This window comes from Microtus oregoni, unplaced genomic scaffold (genome assembly GCF_018167655.1).
Source record: "Microtus oregoni isolate MIOR12 unplaced genomic scaffold, Mior012 000097F_ref0000449, whole genome shotgun sequence".
NCBI lineage: Eukaryota > Metazoa > Chordata > Mammalia > Rodentia > Cricetidae > Microtus > Microtus oregoni.
In genome coordinates, this window is record NW_024544710.1 from 4,162,215 (window position 1) to 4,176,283 (window position 14,069).

Genomic DNA, 14,069 nt, shown 5'->3' on the forward strand with positions numbered 1-14,069 from the left:
TTCCAGGACAGGCTCCAAAACCACAGAGAAACCCTGTCTCGAAAAACCAAAAAGAAAAAGAAAAAAAAAGGTTTTACACATACTACACACACACAAAGAGGTCATTAATTTGAGAGGTGGAGATATAGGAAGAACAGGGGTGGTAGAAATGACACAAAGATAGTAGTCACATATGAAATTCTCAAAAAATAAAAACAAAGTAAGAGGAACTGTCTCCTACATTCTTGAGTTGCTGAAGAGAAATTTATGCAAATAAAAAACAAATCTAAACATTGAAGTCCTGGGAATGACAATTAATAGGTTAATCAGGACACAAGGAAGGAGATTTTTAAGGCTACAGGACCTTCAGGATATAAGAATTCCCTCCACAAAGCCTCTTCAGCAGAAGACTGTAACACTGGATTAAACAACAACAAACGATCTACCGGTGATGGTACAGCTCAGGGGTAGGGTGCTTTCCTCACATGCAGGAAGCATGGTAAGAAATAAAAGAGCCCAAAACAAACAAGCAAAACAAGTGGCCAGAAGGTCCCTACCTCTGCATTTTCTAATCCAGTCCATACCACCAAGCTATTGGCAGATGGATTCAGCAGTAGCTTCCCGTCACACATTCCTGTGCACTGGTTCCTACCAATTTAAATTTAACTTTTCCTAACCTACTTGCCAAGGCCATCGAAGACAAGACAACAAGAGCTTGCTGTACCTAGGCCCTGTTCTAAGCACTTTATGATTATGGAAATATTGCAGTCTAATAGTAACTCTGAGGTAGTAAGTAGAATGGGCCTGAGTTCTGTACCATGGATTCAACAAACTGCAGATCAAAAATGACTACAATTTATTACATAAATGTACAAAACTGTCAGATAATAAAAAATGACAAAAACATGCATCTGCTAGAAATATACACAGAGGATGAGCAGAGGACATTTTATATAAGAGATTTGAGCACCTGTAGATTTTGCCATTTGTTGAGGGGTACCAGAACCCGTTCCCTGCAGGCACAGAAAGATGACTGCACTATTATTGGCCTCATTTTACAAGAGACATGGGTAAAAGGAGGCTAAGCAACTCATCCAGCTCCTTCTCATCATCTTCTTTACCTTATCACATGTCCTTTCCCTGCTGCCGTTCTCAGTACAAACCATTTTTTAAGGAGCAGGAGCCTCATGTCTTTCAGGAAATCCTATTTTCTGACTTCTCAGACTTTTCAGTCATTCTCCCTGTGCTAATCTCCTACTGTAATAGCCATCTGCTCATATATACAACCAAAACAAGTTCTCTTTCACACAAGCATTCTCTCTCATGTTTGCTAAGTCCAAAGTGCCCCCCCCAAATACAGCTGCGCTGGTGACCATGTCCTAAACAGAAGGACTAACTGGGTAAACAGACGATTATTGGGTAAGGGCATCTAGTTCCTGATTAATCTGAACAGCCTATATCAGCACAAAGACCCCTACCTGCTGACTATCATAAAATCTGCTTGCTTTCCCACTGTTTTGCTTCTCTCTGCCCCTCTGAGAGAGAGCCTTGGCAGTTTGGACCCCAATAAGTCTTTCTTTTCTACCCATGGAGTGGTCCAGGTCTACTCAAACTAGCACAGCTCCAAGACATGAAGCAGACATGGTTAGTACAGCAGCCAAGCATGCTGGTGTACAAGAGGTATTCAATAGAAACTTATTCGTTGTTTCTACCTTTCCATCAAAGACAGTGTGGTTAAGTAGTGCGTAGATTTTCTGAGCCAGTTCTTCCTTATTGTGCTTGAAATTCCTTCCAGAATACTCTTTTAACTTCTCAATGTTATTCAAGAAACATCCAGGAATTTTGCACATACGTTTCCTACAAAGGTAAATTCAAGTGAATTTTTCATGGCTAAAGAAATAGGAGAAGACATGCATAAAGGTCTAAAAACTTGCTGTTCTTTCCTTCCGGCTCATCATATATTAACATTTATTTCCCAGGCTCCATTCAGTGTTTCTCTTTACTCTTGGCACACATTCTCAAACGTTATGAGGCCAGGTTTCAACCTCAAAACTGATAACTACACCTACAGCTTCAGTCTCTGATGTTTCTGATTTTTCATTTATTCAATGTAAATTCCCAACACATTTATGAGTCTATCTTTAGCCTAAGAGGCTCCATAATGAAAATTCTGTCACAACTGACAGAAAACCTTGGAGGCATTTTGAATGCATTTTCCCTTACCCTGTGTTCAACTGGGATGTGAACTGCTATCTTCTGACTGTGGGCTCTCCCGGACAGCATCTGCTTTGCAACTCAGGTTCACCTCTCTCATCAAGACCTGCCTTCCCCTTCATAGAACAGCACTCTCTAACTACCAGGCTCTTTTCATTCTAACCCAGTACCCACTCACCTCCAGATTCATTTTGTTTCCTTCTGGCTTTTCCTTGACCAGCTGGCCTGGTATTCAAGGCCTGAGTCAATGTGATTCTAGCCACTGTTTCCAGCTACCACTTCTACTCTGCTCAAAGTGGGCAGCTCAAACATTCCCTGGAGTGAATGGTGATTTCCCATTGTGCTGCGGCATCAACTCTTTCCCGTGATACAGAGTGACCCATCTCTGCCTTTCCTGAGAACCACCAGTGGCATTTTAGTATTTGCAAAGAACCTCTCTTTGCATCATATCATTGTTTGTTCCCATCTCTATCTTGCAAATGAGGATACTAAAGCTCAGGTGTCTGACCCAAAAGTCAGAGACAATGGATCTTCTGACCCAAATCCTCAGTCTTTCCATTAAACCATGATTGGGCCAATGCTCAGTTGCTACTGATGTAAATAGAAGTGGGTTTTTTTAAATTTGCTTTTTAGTGTTTGGTTTGTTTGGATTTTTTTCTTTCTTTCTTTTTTTCTTTGGTTTTTCGAGCCTGTCCTGGAACTAGCTCTTGTAGACCAGGCTGATCTCAAACTCACAGAGATCCGCCTGCTTCTGCCTCCCAAGTGCTGGGTGCTGGGATTAAAGGCGTGCACCACCACCGCCCAGCTTTTTTTTTTTTTTGGTTTTTTGAGACAGGGTTTCTCTGTAGTTTTGGAGCCTGTCCTGGAACTAGCTCTTGTAGACCAGGCTGGTCTCGAACTCAGAGATCCACCTGCCTCTGCATGTGCCACCACCGCCTGGCTTTTTAAAAATTTATTTTACATCGCGACTGAAGTTTCCCCTCCCTCTTCTCCTCTGCCCCAATCCACTTCTCCTCTATTTATGTTCAGAAAGGGGCAGGACTCCCATGGGTATCAACAAATCATGGCATATCAAGGTAAGGTAAGACTAAGCACCTTCCCTTGTATGAAGTATGAAGAACAGGTTCCCAAGAGCTGGCCAAAGTGTTAGGGACAGGTCCTGCTCCCATTGTTAGGAGTCCCAGAAGTAGAGCAAGCTACACTGCTGTGGAATATGCCTTTACACTGTGTGAATATATGTCACTGTGATTGATTTAATAAGGAAGCTGACTGGCCAATAGCTGGGCAGAAAGAGATTGGGCTAGAGAGCCAGACTAGGAGACTGCTGGGAGGAAGAAGGGGAGAGCCTGGAGTCTTCAGCAGAGAAAAAGAGAAACAACATGAGCATGCCATACTGAGAAAAGGTACCAAGCCATGTGGCAGAGCGGAGATGAGAAATACAGGTTAATTTAAATGTTAAGAGTTAGCTGGTAACAACTCTGAGCTATTGGCCAAGTGTTTCCAACTAATATTGAGTCTCTGCATTTGGGAAACAGCTATGAGACAGGAAACTCCATCTATACTACACAACTGTAACATATATGTAGAGTACTTAGGTCAGTCCCATACAGGCTTCCTGGTTGTCAGTTCAGATTCTGTGAGTCCCTATGAGCCCAGGTAAGTTGTTTTTGTGAGTTTTCTTGTGATGTCCTTGACCCCTCTGGTGTCTACAACCCTTCCTCCCTCTGGAAGTGTTTTTTTTGTTTTGTTTTGTTTTGGTTTGGTTTGGTTTGGTTTTTGTTTTTTTTTTCTTTTTTTTAGGAGATAGGCTCTTGTCACATAGGCAAGGCTGGTCCCAAACTCGTGGGAATCATTCTGCCTTTTCCTTCCAATTGCTAGTATTTACCATATGTGCCATTATACCTGGAGGAGGCTTTTAAAAAATTATGGCTAGAACAAACCACAACCAGATAGAGAAGCCCACAGAGCTAGAAAAATGAACTGCCAACACAGTGAGTTTGGCTTCACAAGCTCACATTTTTGCTTTAACACTAGATATGTATCAGCAAAGGCAGATGACAACCACTACCATCTGTCAGATGCAGCAGAGAATGGGACCTCCGTGTCTACGCAGAGAAAGCTAGCCTTTAGACTTATTAGCAAACTTTTCCTCAAAGTTTGTGCACCCCACATCCAAACTAACAACAAGCAGCCTAGACAAGAGCTATGGGCAGCAGTGCAGGAGGCTCTCAGAGAGATGGAGTACAGTAAGATAGTGGTAAAAATTCAAACAGGCTAATCACCTTCAGATAGGGTAGTGACAGGACACCAAGAGGCAGCTTCTCCTTTCTTCTGTCATTCTCTAGCAAAGCAACCTGGCTATTATCAAAACAAGCATCCCTACAGACAAAGCAGCTTAAACGCATACATAGAAACTGAGTGTGGTGATGCATGCATGCCTTTAATCCCAGCACTTGGGAAGCAGAGGCAGGCAGACTTCTGTGAGTTCCGGATCAGCCTGGTCTACAGTTACAGGACAAGTTCCAAAACTACAGAGAAACCCTGTCTCAAATGCTCCCCCCTCCCCCGCAAAAGAAAAGCATATAGAATCCAGAGATGAAGCCTTGTTGATAGGGGATCCAAGAGCACACGGTAAACTGTCTCAATCATCTCAGCCACCCAAAAGCACAGGGACACAGTCTTTTTTCTCAGATCTAAACTGACCTCCCCTACCCAATGCCTGGCATACCTTTTCCCCTTCCCCTCCCTGAAGACAATTTTTCTCCCAAAATATAAGCTTAAGAGTATCACCAAGCTGAAGTAGCCAGTTCATCCCCAAGCACCACAAAACAAAAAACCCACAAAAAATCAAAATGCTTACACACACACACACACACACACACACACACACACACACAGATGCTTCTTCAGATATACTTTCTCTCTTTTTTCTTTTTTCTTTTCCACCAAGACAGGGTTTCTGTGTGTGGCTCTGGCTGACCTGGAACTCTCTATAGACCAGGCTGGCCTTGAACTCAGAGATCTGCGTTCCTTCTCTTAAAAATAATTCAGCTGTAGCCAGGCAGTGGTGGTGCACACCTTTAATCCCAGCACTCAGGAGGCTGAGACAGGCAGACCTATGAGTTTGAGGCCAGCCTGGCCCACAGAGTGAGTTCCAGGACAGCCAGAGCTACACAAAGAAACCCTGGCTTGAAAAACAAAAACAAAAGATAATTTAGATATAAGTGTGCATTACCCCTGAATGGAAGTAAAGCAGGAGATAAAAATTGAAATCATATTTTGAGGGGGAAAGTGAGATTTTAAGAATCGAAATGAGAAAATGTAACAACTTCTAGCTTAAGTATTAACATGTCTTTGACTCATACAATCACTTGTTTTTAAGGGCTTCCTGTGACTCTTAAAGAACTCCAAATAAGCTGGGCAGTGGTGGCGCACGCCTTTAATCCCAGCACTCAGGAGGCAGAGGCATCTCTGAGTTGAGGCCAGCCTGGTCTACAAGAGCTAGTTTCAGGACAGGCTCCAAAGCTACAGAAAAAACCCTGTCTCGAAGAAAAACAACAACAACAAAAAAAAACTCTAAATAATCTACTTCACCCTAACCTTTTTTTCTGAGTCAAGGACGCTTTGAAAATTCACAGGATAGCATTGATGCAGCTCAGTGACACAGTGCTTCACAGCATGTTCAAATCTAAGGACTCTAACCCCAATCCTGTCTAACAAAACAAAACCGAAGAATACACACAAAAGGGGAAATGTGTTCATGGAGAAACCTGTAAGTCATTTTTAACTACCTTCTCTTTGAACTCAAATCAAAAAGTAGGCTCTTTCTCCACTGTAATTACTTTCTTCGTAGCTTTTTGAGATAAGAATATCAGGTAGCTTCAGTCTGGCCTTGAACTCGATTTGTAGAGGGTGGCCTGGAACTCCTAATTGTCCTGCCTCTGCCTGCCAAGTGCTGGTATTAATGTGCCATCACATCAACTGTATTGGCTTATTAAGTACAAACTGATGACCATCAGGCTGTGTCCAGCCTAATACATATTTTGGCTACATATCCATCTTTGTCCTGATTTTAAGGACAAATGAAACTTTAGAGGCCAGAGCTGCTGTGAGGATGAAGGAAGCACACTCTGCCAGGTAACTACTAGAATTTAAGTAGAGCACACAGGCCTGGTCCTTTGGCTGGATGGCTGGGGGTAGAGGGGTATACCATGACAACACACAGGACCAGAAGATGACCTCATCACTCTGTATGTACATGCCCACTTAGGGTCAGAAACTTTCATCTAATCAGACTCCTGTTCATTCCCTTGGAGTCTCTAGTATCTCCTGGATACTGGAATCAAATCCCATGCAAGTGAGTACTTTAGCAGTGCACATATCCAGTCTTTGCAACTTTCAACTTTTGCTGCAATGGGTTTCTTCTGTAAGGCCCCAATTTTTTGGTCCACTATCAGTTAAAAAAATAAATAGTTGATTGTACCCTGAACATCAGTACCATCAAGCAGAAAGGGAAGCTCAAAAAGAGCTCTTCTAAACTGGGCGGTGGTGGTGCACGCCTTTAATCCCAGCACTCGGGAGGCAGAAGCAGGCGGATCTCTGAGTTCGGATCTCTGAGTTCGAGGCCAGCCTGGTCTACAAGAGCTAGTTCACAGAGGCTAGGTTGCATAAGCAACTATGATGCCTGTATGGTGTACCCCATATATATCCCCAGCAGCACCTTCACCTAATTTGCATGTCTAACCTTGCCTTTTGCCTTCTTCCAGAACCCACGCACGGCACCAGTAACTCCAGCCAGAGACTTCACTCATTTTATTTAACAAATTTATTAAACATCTGTTACATGCCACTCACAAGGCTCTAGAGAATAAATCATTAAGAGTCCTCTTATAAACAAACTACCAAGAGGACAAATTTGGCAACATGTTACGAGAAAAACTCCAAAACTGGGAACGCTGCATAGAGGACTTGACAATTCGAGTAGTGGGGGCATGTCAAAGATGATGACCCAAGATATCATAGGGACAGGAATTCAGGGGAAAAGCACTCCATGGGGACTGAACTGTAAATGCTAACATATTGGAGCATAAGATGGACATGGGAGCCCCCACCCCCATTTGCAGAAAGATCCTTTTTACTCATGTGTACGTGCCCTTTTGCCTCTACGTTTCTTTAATGGCATGCATTTGGCAGGCTGGTCTGATGATGTGGGCTCATCAGGGGGACTAGACTCTGCAGAGGCACTTGGCAGGCTGGGCACATCCTGTGAGACTACCCGACGCCGTTTCCTACGTGATTTAGGTGGAGCCATGCATATAAATCTATTCTTTCTTTTCTTTCTCCTTTGTTGCGCCAGCAGAGCGGCAGCCTTTCTCTCCTTGGATTCTTGGGCTGTAACACTTTGCTGGAGCTCTGGCTCCAGCTCGGGCTCAGGCTCCAGCTCGAGCTCCGGCTCAGGCCCAGGTTCGGGCTCCGGCTCGGGCTCTGGCTCGGGCTCCGGCTCAGGCCCAGGTTCGGGCTCCGGCTCGGGCCCAGGTTCGGGCTCCGGCTCGGGCCCAGGTTCGGGCTCCGGCTCGGGATCTCCCTCTGGCTCTGGCTCGAGATCTCCCTCTGGCTCTGGCTCGATATCCCCCTCTGGCTCGATATTCCCCTCTGGCTCTGGCTTGAGATCTCCCTCTGGCTCGAGATCCCCCTCTGGCTCGAGATCCCCCTCTGGCTCGAGAGCCCCCTCTGGCTCGAGATCCCCCTCTGGCTCGATATCCCCCTCTGGCTCGATATCCCCCTCTGGCTCTGGCTCCCGCTCAGGCTCGGGCTCGGGTTCAGGCTCAGGCTCAGGCTCAGGATCCCGCTCTGGCTCGGGCTCAGGCTCAGGCTCAGGCTCAGGATCCTGCTCTGGCTCAGGCTCAGGCTCAGGCTCCCGCTCGGGATCCCGCTCTAGCTCAGGCTCAAGCTCAGGCTCCCGCTCGGGTTCGGGCTCAGGCTCCAGTGGTGGTTGTTTGGAACTTTTTCCAGGGGCCCCTATTTCACAAACATCAGCAGATGAAGTAGCCCCAAGAACAACACAATCAATTTCTTTTTCGAGAACAGGCATTTGGCACTCATCACTAGAAACATCTTTTTTCTGCTCAGAACCCTTTAAATTGGGACTGTCATCTTCATCATCGATAACAATTACTTGAGACTTCTGATCGCTGGAGCCCTTAACGTTAGAAGACTCATCAGAAGAAGACTCGTCAGAAGACTCATCTGAAATTCAAGAGACATCTATAAATATACTCCTTCTATCCAACCCACTCTGTATATACAGACATCAGCAGGTTATTGAGCACAAATTAAAAAAACTGAGTGTTTGGACATTCTGAATCACAGTTAAAAATTATACTTATAGATTGTTTTCCCTGTATTTTGTGTTTTACTAAGAGTAATGACAGATAAATTAGCAATGAAAGTATTATGTATGCTATGCCCACTTTAAAATCACATTGTCTAAACAACATGAAGTATTTGCTCAGTTGTTCCTAAACACAAACCTGCTGCCTTGTGGTTCACAGCAAAATGTGGGCAATTACATCAATAAAGTGGTATCTCATTTATATCAAGTTAAAGTTCTCTAGCTTAAAAAAACTTCTTTATTTAGTCCTATGACGTAGCTGGACTTTTGGTGATTTCTACCTTATACAAATAGTGTATAGAGTAGATAGTAGTTGGTACCTCCCCCAGCTCCAGTCTCCACCAAGCTGGAAAGAGGACTGAGCCATGCCTCTCACCCTCTCCTCTTCCTTGTCATACCCACCTATAAAGGATGGAAGGAGAGGAAGATGGAGGAGTGGAGTCTAGGCAAATAGAACCCTAAGGCAGCAGAAGAGTTGCAACTGTGTTAGGAAACAGATCAAGGTGAGGAACCCAGCCATAGTTGGGCAGTGGTGGCTCAGGCCTTTAATCTCAGCACTTGAGAGACAGAGGCAGGTGGATCTCTGTGAGTTTGAAGCCAGCCAGGACTGTTATACAGAGAAACCCTGTCTCAAAAAAAAAAGAAAAAAGAAAAGAAAGAAGAAGGAAGCCAGCCATACTGACATCCAGCACATAATGAAAAAAGGGCGGCACTGGCCTCAAGGTCATTATAAACTTAAAAATGTGCAGAGTCAGACCCTAAAACTGCCACATGTGACAAGGCTTCAGAGCAGCTATTTCTCTAAGCAAAGATGATACTTGCCTTCACTGCTTATTTCACAGATCTTAGATCTCTTTTCCTCATAGAGAGAGTCAGAGTCTGAGTCAATCACCACACAGCTAAGTAATAAGGTGGAAAAAAACAAAAGAAAAATATGAGCATAAATATTCTTTCCTTCTGGGCAGTTTCCATATTTTCTACAATAAGCAGGATTACTTGTTAAGTTTTGGTTGTTTCCTACTACACTAACGCTATTCCCCTTTATTGGAACTACAACCTTTCAATTATTCCAATTACTCTATACACCTTTCCCCTTTCTTACAAACTTCCCAAAGGAGGCGTCTGTCGGCTACAAAAAGTAAACTGGGTCTTGTCAGAGTGCAAGTACTCAAAATAGTTTTGGTGGCAGGGAAAAATTCATTGGGAGCTTATCATTCTTCAACTCTGAGATGAATTTGTGTAAGAGAGCCAAAGAGCAAAGGTTCTCACTGACCCCTTGTCAACTTGACACAAAGATATCACTGGTAAGATAAAACCTTTCCTTTCTTGTTCATCAACAAGATCACACATTAATAAACATTACAATATAAAACATTACAAAATTTACAAGTCCCGGAGTATTTAAAATTCCAAACACTTAAAAAAATTTTAGTATCTTTAACATATCAAATCTCTTAAAATCCAAAGTCTTTGTAAATTTTCAAAATCTCTTTAGAAAGTTCAAAGTCTCTCAACTGTGGCCTTCTGTAAAAATCAAAACTAAGCACTATCTTACTTCAAGAGGGAAGAACCAGGGCACAGTCACAATCTGAATAAAGCAAAACCAAACTCCAACTGTGTAAATAATTCAATGTCCAATATCTGGGTTCAAGTCACGATCTTCTGGGCTTCTCTAAAGGACCACTTTTCTGGCTCCACCCACTACAGCCCACACAGATTGTCTCCTAAGATCAGGACAACTGCACTCCACTACTGTTGTTCTTGGTAGTTGTCCTATGGTACTGGCATCTCCAAAATGCGGAGGTCTCTTGCTGCAATTGCGCTGTAGTTTCACCAATAGCCTCTGCTGGGCTCTCTTCAGGGACTTCAGCCCTGCCACACAGTGCCAAGTCTCAGCTGCTCTCCACGATACCTTCATGACTTCAAAACCAGTACCACCTGGGTGACTCTTATACACTACCAGGTTCTGCTGCCAACACAAGGTACAACCTAGGTCACCTCTGGAGTACCACTTCTGTGTGCTAATTCTGAGAAAACACTTCCCACAAGATTTCACCTCAGCGATGGTGTGTTCTTAATCACTGCTGATTTCTCAGCTCTAGTTGTCCAGCATCAATTATCCCAGCAAAGCAAAGGTTTTTTTTCACTTTAGTGGTTTTGGTATCTTGATAATCACAACCAATTCTTCCACACACAGATTCTTAACACAAGATACGTTAACAGCCCTAATGAGAGTCTTTAAGTGATTTCAAATCTTCCCTCTGGAACTTCAAAAACCACACCTCCATCATCTGCATTTCTCTCAACACTAATCTTTCAAGTTCCCATAGAACATTTCACTAGGCTTTGAACACTCAATGAATTTTCTGGCCCCGAAGTTCCAAAGTACTTTCACAATCGACCCCCAAATGACATGGTCAGGTCTGTCATAGCAATGCCCTATCCTGGCACCAATTTCTGTCTTATTGCTGTGACGAAACACCATAACCAAAGCAACTTGGGGAGGAAATGGTTGATTTGGTCTATACTTCCACATCAACGAAAAGTCAGGACAAAAAGGCAAAGGAGTTTGGAGTCCTGGAGGCAGGAGCTAATGCAGAGGACATGGAGGAGTGCTGCTTACTGGCTTGCTCATCATGGTTTTTCTCAGCCTCCTTTTTTATAGAACATAGGACCAACAGCCCAGGGATGGCACCACCCACAATGAGCTGTGCCCTCCCACATCAATCACCAAGAAATGTCCTACAGGCTTGCCTGCTGCCCAATCTTATGGAGGCATTTTCTTAGTTGAGGTTCCCTCCTCTCAAATGATTCTAGCCTGTGTCAAGCTGACATAAAATTAGCTAGCACATACTCTTTATCCCAAGATATAATACTGGAACTCAGAGAAACTCTGCCTCAGCCTTCCAAGGGCTCTGATTATAGCCACAAACCCTCTGTATGATATACTTTTTAAAAAGTCATCATTGTAGGGGAAGTATATAGTGTGTGTGGGTGTGTGCATGTACCACAGAACACAATTGGAGGTTACAGGACAACTTTGTGAAGTCACTTCTCTTTCACCTTTACATGGATTCTGACGATCAAACTCAAGTCATCAGGCTTCTGTGGCAAGTACCTTACTTAACCCAGTGATCCATCTCCTGAACATGAAACATTTTTATGATGAATGAAAAGCACTCCAAATACCTGTTACTATATTTTTTTTGTATCCATTATAGATACCAAGGCTAATCTATTTCTACTGTACATGATCTCTCTTTTTTTTTTTAGTTTTTCGAGACAGGGTTTCTCTGTAGCTTTGGTGCCCGTCCCGGAACTAGCTCTTGTAGATCAGGCTGGCCTCGAATTCCCAGAGTGCTGGGATTAAAGGCGTGCGCCACCACCGCCCAGCTGTACGCGATCTCTTTTAAGCTGCCAAGTTGATGGGCCTTTGCTATCCTATTTACTATAACCTTAAAGAACCTTTCTTTGAGGCTGGGTGGTGGCACATGCCTTCAATTCCAGCACTCTGGAGTCAGAAGCAGGCACTCACGTGGTAGCCTGTAACTGGTTGTAATTCTGGTTCCAGAGGGTCCAACAACCCTCCTCTTGCCTTCATGGGTACAAGGCACACATACATAACAACAGGCAAATGCTTATACACATAAAGATAACTAAGTATTTTTTCTTTTTAGAGTCTTTTTCCTGGTCATGGTGGCACATCTTTAATCCCAGAATTCAAAAGGCAGAGACAGGTGGATCTCAGTTTGATGTCAGTCTGGTCTACATAGTGAATTATAGGACAGTCAGAGATACATAGACTGTCTCAAAAAAAAAAAAAACTAAAAACTAAATGGCTTCTCTTAATTTCTAGCACATGGTCATCTTTTGGTTCTCACCCGATTTCTATGCATTCCTTACTCACTTCTTTTCCTACAACTTACTGGGCCAGATCATTGAAAGCTCTAACTGCTAGGTTAAAAACCTTGATTTTTATATGATGAGCTATTTGAATTGGGCATCAACATAATTTCAGTACACTCAGCATATTCACCTAGAGGCAAGATGCAGACTAGATCACAGACAAAACGTCTTTTTGACTGATGGAGACTAAAAAATCATGGTTCAAAGACATTTTAAAAATCAAACTAACTGAGCATTCATTTAATCCTAGCACTTAGGAAGCAGAGGCCACAAGTTCAAAGTCAACCTTATCTACATAGTAAGTTCCAGGTTAGCCAGGGCTACATAGTGAGACCCTGTCTCAAAAAGCCAAAAACTAGCCATGTGTGGTGGTGCATGTCTTTAATCCCAGCACTCAGGAGGCAGAGGCAGGCAAGGCAGATCTCTATGAGTTAAAAGCCAGCCTGGTCTACATAGTGTTTCAGGAAAACCAGGGCTACATAGTGAGATCAAGTCTTAAATAAGCTAAAAACTATAAATAAATAAAAGCAACAAACAGCTAAACAGTTAAAAAATGGCCCAAGACTAGAATCAGATACTTTAAAACTGGTTATAAACTCAAACAACCATCGTGATTCTGTAAGTACCATATAGTGTTTATTCTCAGAGAAAATGAAATGTTTACTCTTAAATTTTCTTACCCAGAATAGTGGATACTTCAGATAGATAGATAGATAGATAGATCATGTTTCAACAATTCTCCTTACCTGGCTTCTTTCTGTGGCAATTTAGTCACAGCTATAAATCAAAGAAAGAAAAAGCATTAAGAAGCATGATAAAACCTAATAGCTCATGTCTTTTATTCCTGAAAAACAATTTATAAATTAGAGCTAGTGAAATTTACATTTTCCCAAAACTGGGGACATAGGTCAGTGGTAGAACATTTGCCTACTACACCTTGGGCTCTTTGTCCAGCAATGGAAAGAAGGTCAAAGAAAGGAAGAGGGGGAGGAAAATAGAAAAAAATAAAAGAATTTATACCCCCAAGAAAGATTGAGAAGAAATAAAAGATGACCCAGGAACCAAAAAGGAGTAAACAACACATTAAACACACACACAAACAAACACGAAGATCTGCTCTTGACACCAGGGAAATAAACTTCAACATCCCAAAGAGAACAAGACTAGGACCAAATCAAGCTAAGTATCCCAAACCTCATTTCAGTCATCTACAAAGATGCTCGATGTGCATTACTGTGGAAAGAGCGGGCTACTTACAGGTTTTGCTGCTGCTGCTGGCGCTGCTGCTACTGCTGCTGCTGTTGCTGCTGCCGCTGGTGCTACTGCCGCTACTGCTGCTGCTGCTGCTGCTGCTGCTGCTGCTGCCACTGCCGCTGCTGCTGCTGCCGCTGCCGCTGCCGCTGCCACTGCTGCTGCTGCTTGAATCCATGTTAAGAATATAACTGGGGGAAAAAGAGGCTTTTACAGTGAGGGCTAGGGAGGCAGAGGCAGGCGGATCTCTGTGAGTTCGAGACCAACCTGGTCTACAAGAGCTAGTTCCAGGACAGGCTTTAAAGCTACAGAGAAACCCTGTCTCAAA

General features: G+C 43.3%; 1 long non-coding RNA gene across 2 annotated transcripts; it reads right to left on the reverse strand.

Moving 5' to 3' along the window:
• Positions 1-1,759: 1,759 nt before the first annotated feature.
• LOC121442913 lies at positions 1,760-13,804 on the reverse strand. Of its 2 annotated transcripts, none has more exons than XR_005973615.1 (3): positions 13,748-13,804; positions 13,237-13,267; positions 1,760-1,836 (listed from the first exon to the last, which is right to left on the reverse strand). It is a non-coding gene; the product is annotated as an uncharacterized LOC121442913 (long non-coding RNA). The 2 variants fall into 2 exon arrangements; XR_005973614.1 differs by lacking the exon at positions 1,760-1,836 and adding an exon at positions 9,413-9,483 and having other exon boundaries at positions 13,748-13,795.
• Between the last annotated feature and the right edge of the window lie 265 nt (positions 13,805-14,069).